At 47.7% G+C, this 6052-nt stretch overlaps 1 pseudogene; it reads left to right on the top strand.

The window, feature by feature from the left end:
• Positions 1 to 2876: 2876 nt before the first annotated feature.
• On the top strand, positions 2877 to 5221 carry LOC144095327 (large ribosomal subunit protein uL10 pseudogene; annotated as a pseudogene).
• The last annotated feature ends 831 nt before the right edge of the window (positions 5222 to 6052 follow it).

Genomic DNA, 6052 nt, shown 5'->3' with positions numbered 1-6052 from the left:
ATAGCGCGATCCGCTACCGTGATCTGCGAATGCAAACGACAAGCAAGTGCGCCGCCAGGGGGAGCCGCTGCTTTGTGACAGGAAAGATAACACATGTGCTGTGTGTGGTAAATCTGTAGAAACAATAGAACACCTCATCCTAAAATGCGATGGCACCCATCCCGATGTCGATGCAGGCACAGTGACTCTTCCTGAGGCCTTAGGGTTTAGAGATAACAATAGTCATGTAAATAAATCTGCGGTGGAAATTAGCAAAAAGCAATTGGAGGATTGGTGGCACAAAAGCAGAGAGGTGACATAAGTTTTAAAGTGTAGGAAGACGTTTTTTTTAAAGGAAATGGCAAATTGTATTAACAAATTACAGCAGAGTAAACAAAAATAAAGGAAAAAACTGAGCATAGTGGCAACAACCATTGCCCCGTTTCAAAGGGGATGCTCCACCCATCCATCCATCCATCCATCCATCCATCCATCCATCCATCCATCCATCCATCCATCCATCCATCCATCCATCCACCCATCCACCCACCCACCCACCCACCCATCCATCCATCCATCCATCCATCCATCCATCCATCCATCCATCCATCCATCCATCCATCCACCCACCCACCCACCCATCCATCCATCCATCCATCCATCCATCCATCCATCCATCCATCCATCCATCCATCCATCCATCCATCCATCCATCCATCCATCCATCCAGGGAAGCAGAAGCGTGTCGGCTGAACCGCATTGCGAACCAAGAGGCAAACGCAAACGAGAACAAGTAGTAGTAGTAAGTGGTTTACTAAAAATGACAATAAAAAGGAAGGAAAAGATTTTTGCTGGCCCCGGCATCTGCCATCGATACTGAAGCACCAGCTGGAGCAGCGGAAATAAAGGACCGCAGGCAGAATGAAGAAATCAAATGAAAGAGGTGAGGGGACACGGGCAGAAGATGGGGGGAGAGGTAATATACAGAAAAAATCTATTTACAGAACAATAAATATACAGGTTGCACGCTGATAAAAAGAATGAAAAGGCGCACGCGCACAACTCTAGGCAAGGCGTGAATCCGCGGTGGACGCTCGAAATTGGTATCCGCAAAACATAAAGAAGCGCTCGATGTTGGGGATGATGTCTCTGTTTACCCCGGGGCACCGACTCTCCAAAAGGACCGAGTCGAAGATGTCTCGATATAATTCACGTGGTGTATATACGCCTAGCCCCTCGGCGCGGGCCCTCAACAACGCGACCCTGTCTACACATGGCTCACTGGCCGGCAGGAACGCATATTTCGCCGGTTGCTTGCAGATCTTGAGGTCTGAGGCTCTACAGCCTGCTTAGTCCCAGTGTGTCGAAAGCTCCCCTGTAGTAGCCTGTGCTATAAAGAGTGACGTTTAATTGTGTCAGGCAGCTGGTTCCTAAGCTTGAACAGTTGAAAGGGTGGAAGCACGAAAAGTGAAACGCATGGTATGACGAAAGCAAGAGTGCAGGATTAATATGAAAGTAACGTTCTAAAGTTAGTCGGTATCTTCGATTGTGGGAAGTGATAATACAGTTCACATGGCGATATATCATCATCAGCCTGAGTGCGCCCACTGCAGGGCAAATGCCTCTCCCATATTTCTCCAATTAACCCTGTCCTGTGCCAGCTGCGGCCACCTCATCCCCGCAGACTTCATAACCTCATCCGCCCACATAACTTTCTGCCGCCCCCCGCTACGCTTGCCTTCTCTTGGAAGATATTAGAAGATATTAGGTCCATATTCGATACGTGCGCTACACGAAGTAGAAATCATAGCGCATGAATCTTTTCTGGAGGTCAGCGGCACCCTTGGTAGTTACTAGGCAGGGTACACGAGCAGATTTCGTAAGTTTGTCTCGGCTCGTGTGCTCCGACGCTTGCTTGCATGTTACGTGACGATGAAATCCCTGCCAATCAATTTTACGTACTACTATCACCTGTATTATATATTACAGTTACGCTCTTATTGTTATTGTTGTTGTTCATTGTTTCTTTCTCATTATTATTTCTTTAATTATATACCATATATTATGATTAGGACAGATCATTGCTTATAGCATGTTTTATATATTATGCTAGCTTTTTTGACCTATGCGTTAGTTTATCTATATTATGAATTGTGTGTGCTGTATTTTATGTTAGCGCTCCTGGCCTGTGCAGTGTATTAGTTGTGTTGTGAATTGTGTGTTGTATCTGCGTTTTTGTTGAGCCTTATATCGACAGTTCCACTGGTTTCTTCCGTTATGCGAAAATGAGTAGCGGACGCTGCTAACATTACCTTTTATGCCTATGTCAATAAAAATTTACGGGCGATCAATGCGATTGATGCGCAGGGAATGCGTTAGCGTGTGGGCTCAGACTTTGTGAGCGCTTTATGTTGAATTGAATTCGCTCACACCAACATCATTTGAAGTTCTTTGTTACCCCGCTGCGGTAGCTCAAACTTCCCGCCGTTCAGTGCGGTTTGTTCTATACTCGCCAGATGGCGTTGGTGGTTCAATCCTGCCGTGCCGTGTGACTAGATGCATGCTGCATTTGGAAGCGGATGAATGTTGTAGGAGACGGTGATTACCAAAGTACTACAACGCGATAGGCTGGCAGTGTAACAAACAGGTCGAAAGGCTGCGCCTATGTCGTAACAGCGCAGCGGTATACCTGCTAGCTCTCATTGTCCACTTTATCACGAATGCATACTTGTCATATCTTTTTCTTCTTTCGAGGACTTACAAATGCTATGCACCAGCGTTGTTTCAATGCGCATGCCGCATCACTCTCTGCGGTAAAATTTTCCTACAAAATATCGTCGCCCTTACTTTTTCCTTACACCGGTCAGGGTAATCCCCCGCCCAGTTTCAAAACAGTCATGGACGATAAGACGACGTGGAAGAGCAATGCTTCCCATGGCTGGTGCAGCTGCTCGGCGAGCTCCCCAAATACTGCATCGTGGGCGTCAACAGCGTTGATTCCAAGATGACGCAGACCACTGCCTCACTACGCCAGCGCGCCGTGCTCGTCATGGGCAAGAACACCATAATCCGCAAGGCCACCTGGACAACAATCTGGCCCTGGAGAAGCTGCTACCCCGCGTACAGGGAAGCGTCGAGTTCGTCTTCACCGAGGAGGGTTTGACCGAGGCGCTTTAGAAGATAATCGAGAACAAGGTAAAGGCATAGGCCTGCACTGGTGCGTTCGCTGCTGCTTCTCTGACGTCATGATCCCGGCACAGCAGAACACTGGCCTCGCCCCCGAGAAGACTTCATCTTTCAATGCCCTGCAGATTCCCACTAATATCTCGAAGGGTACCACTGAAGTCATGAACGAGATCCATCTGATCAAGAAGGACGACAGGGTGGGTGCTTCTGAGGCCGCCCTGTCGAACATGTTGAACATCTCACCCTTCTCGTACGGCCTGAAGCGACGGGCGAATTTCGATGGAGGCGAAATTCTAGAGGCCCGTGCACTGCGCGATGTCAGTGCACGTTAAAAAACCCCAGGTGGTCGAAATTTCCGGAGCCCTTCACTACGGCGTCCCTCATAGCCTGAGTCGCTTTGGGACGTTGACCCCCCCCATAAACCAAACCAAGACCATCAAGATGTACCCCTCCTGTGCCGTGTTATCCTCGGATATCTTGGCCACCAGCCTATAGTGTACGTTTGGTCTGCATTGTTGAAAGTGTCCGTAATGTCGCCTTCGTGTCTTTGGTGATTGGATACCCGGCAGTTTTGTCGATCCCGCGCTCCATTATCAATAGTCTCAAGAGCCCCACTTCCATCGCTGCAGAGACAGACAGACATAGCTTGTAAGGAAACAGAAATGGACATCTGAAAGACCCGTCGAAATCTGCTCCTTCAGCTGCCTCAGCTCCAGGAAGTGCAGCAGCCTTGGCCAAGTTGGAGGAAGCGAAGAATGAAGAGGCAAAAGAAGGAGGAACCCGAAGAGGACGGTGACGACGTGGGCCTCGGGATCTTCGGCAAGTTCTCCTTACAGCTCGGCGCCCACTACTGTCATACAGTAGAAAACTTTGCCAGGCCTCAATCAAGCTGTTCAAAAAAAATAAAATAATAAAGCTGTCGTATGAAGCTTGGCTCAGTGGACTTCCAGGCTGCAGGCTTATTAATTTATTCCATTACCTTCAGGGCCCATGGGCATTGCAGAGTGGGTGGGCGTCATGTTTAACCGTTGTAACAATTCAAAACGAAGTGCAAATAAACAACAAAGGTAACAGACAAAAGAATAAAAAACAGAACTCTTAAGGCGAAACGCGGACCACACTAAAAAACAAGAATATGATAAAAGTTAAAAAAATGGTTACAACAGTTGATCTGAACAATAAGTTTACTTCGATGGACGTGATGGATGGGGGACAGAGAGAGAGAGAGAGAGAAACAACTTTATTGAGCCGAGCTAATTACGACGTCTTCTCAGACGCCGGTTCCACTCCGCGCTGGTGTTAGGTAAAAAGGAATCAAAGTAACTGCCGAGAGCAAAATTAGTATACTCCACGCTGCGGGCGCCGGAGCAGCGCAAAGCTGCATCACAACGCCATCTACAGGCGGCATCTGGGATCGAGACAGGCAATGGGAGCCGTTTATTATCTGCAGGCATGCCGCTTGGCTCGTTTAAATGCAACGTGCTTCAGCTCGCCAAAATGCCGAGCGGCGCCGCAGCAGTAGCGATCAGGTGGCCCTCTTTTAATTTTGTGTGTCCTTCTTTTCCATGCCGTATCTCGGACGATTTTTCGAGAACGGTTTTTAAGATGTGTGTGTAAGTGCGACTCTTCGATCCTCTAGAGCGGGCTCATTCGCTTCAACGTAAAGGCTGGTTACCGGCGATGTTCTGTATGCTCCAACATGCGCAAACGGAAGATAAGGCATCGCGTTTATTCATGAAGCACCACACCCTCACGAAGGAACAACAGACTATATGGAGGCAACTCCAAGCCAGAACGTTCCCTTCACTAATACACCCTAATACACCCGGGGCAATACAAGCCCGAATGCTCTCTTTGTGGGGCTCCGAGAGCAAACTTCGAACACATACTCTTCATATGCCGAGAATTCCAACCACCATCTCGCTGGATCCTCACAGACCGAACAGGTTGGGAGATCGCGGTCTCTAGCTCAGTGCTGGCCTCACAGAAGATGCTGGTGGAATGGGTGGAGAAGGTCGCCAGAAGTCATGAACTGATGGCCGGCAACCGGGATTAAGAACTAAGCCAACCAGACCTCCCTTAACGCCTTACCTTACTTGGTTCATCAATAAAATTTTTACCCATCTACCTGCTTCATGAGGCTTCTAAGATTGGGATATAAGAATGGCACGTCATGACAACTGGAGTTCCGGTGCCTCGGCGCTGTTAAGATAACGACATGCTAGGACCAGCATTAAGGCAATTAGAGGTAGGTGTAGTAGAGGTATTAGAATTCTAAGTTGACTGTTTCCAATTCACAAACGCTGTCAGCATCTGATGAATAAACGTAGCACCTGTCGTTCATGTACAATTTGTTGTAGCGCACCGATTATGAGTGACCACTCATTTTCCCAAAAGCATGTAGCTTCTATATTAAGGCTCTCGTAGTCTTACTTTTCTTCATTTACGAGCACCTTTTCTTTTTTAAAAAAATTTGCTTCAAGTATAGTGTCCGTGAACTTGAATGAAACGAACCAAACAGTGGTGGGCCGACATTTTTCGGCGGTATATCTACAGAGTCGGTGTGCTAGAGAAACGCGATCGTTACTTGTACCGAAGTTTACATTCATGGCCGGATTTTATAATTGCACAGATATTCTCTTCAGTCTGTGCCCAGGTTCCCGTTTCACTGTCCGGAATGCCGCGAAAAATAAGATTTCCTCGACATGAATGGTCCTCGAAGTCGTCGAGGCGAGCACTTAATGAAGTTTAACTGCGACTGGTTGCTTATACTACACTGCGCTTCAGAGGCCTGAACGTTTCTTTTACAAGCCTATTTTTCATCTCGGCAACTTGTTGCTCTAGTGAGAGCTGCGCTGCTTTCACTTCATTTATAGGGAGGCCATAA

This window comes from Amblyomma americanum, chromosome 6, assembly GCF_052857255.1.
Source record: "Amblyomma americanum isolate KBUSLIRL-KWMA chromosome 6, ASM5285725v1, whole genome shotgun sequence".
Classification (NCBI taxonomy): domain Eukaryota; kingdom Metazoa; phylum Arthropoda; class Arachnida; order Ixodida; family Ixodidae; genus Amblyomma; species Amblyomma americanum.
The sequence above is the reverse complement of the archived record's forward strand: the minus strand, read 5'-3'. Positions and strand labels throughout refer to the sequence as shown.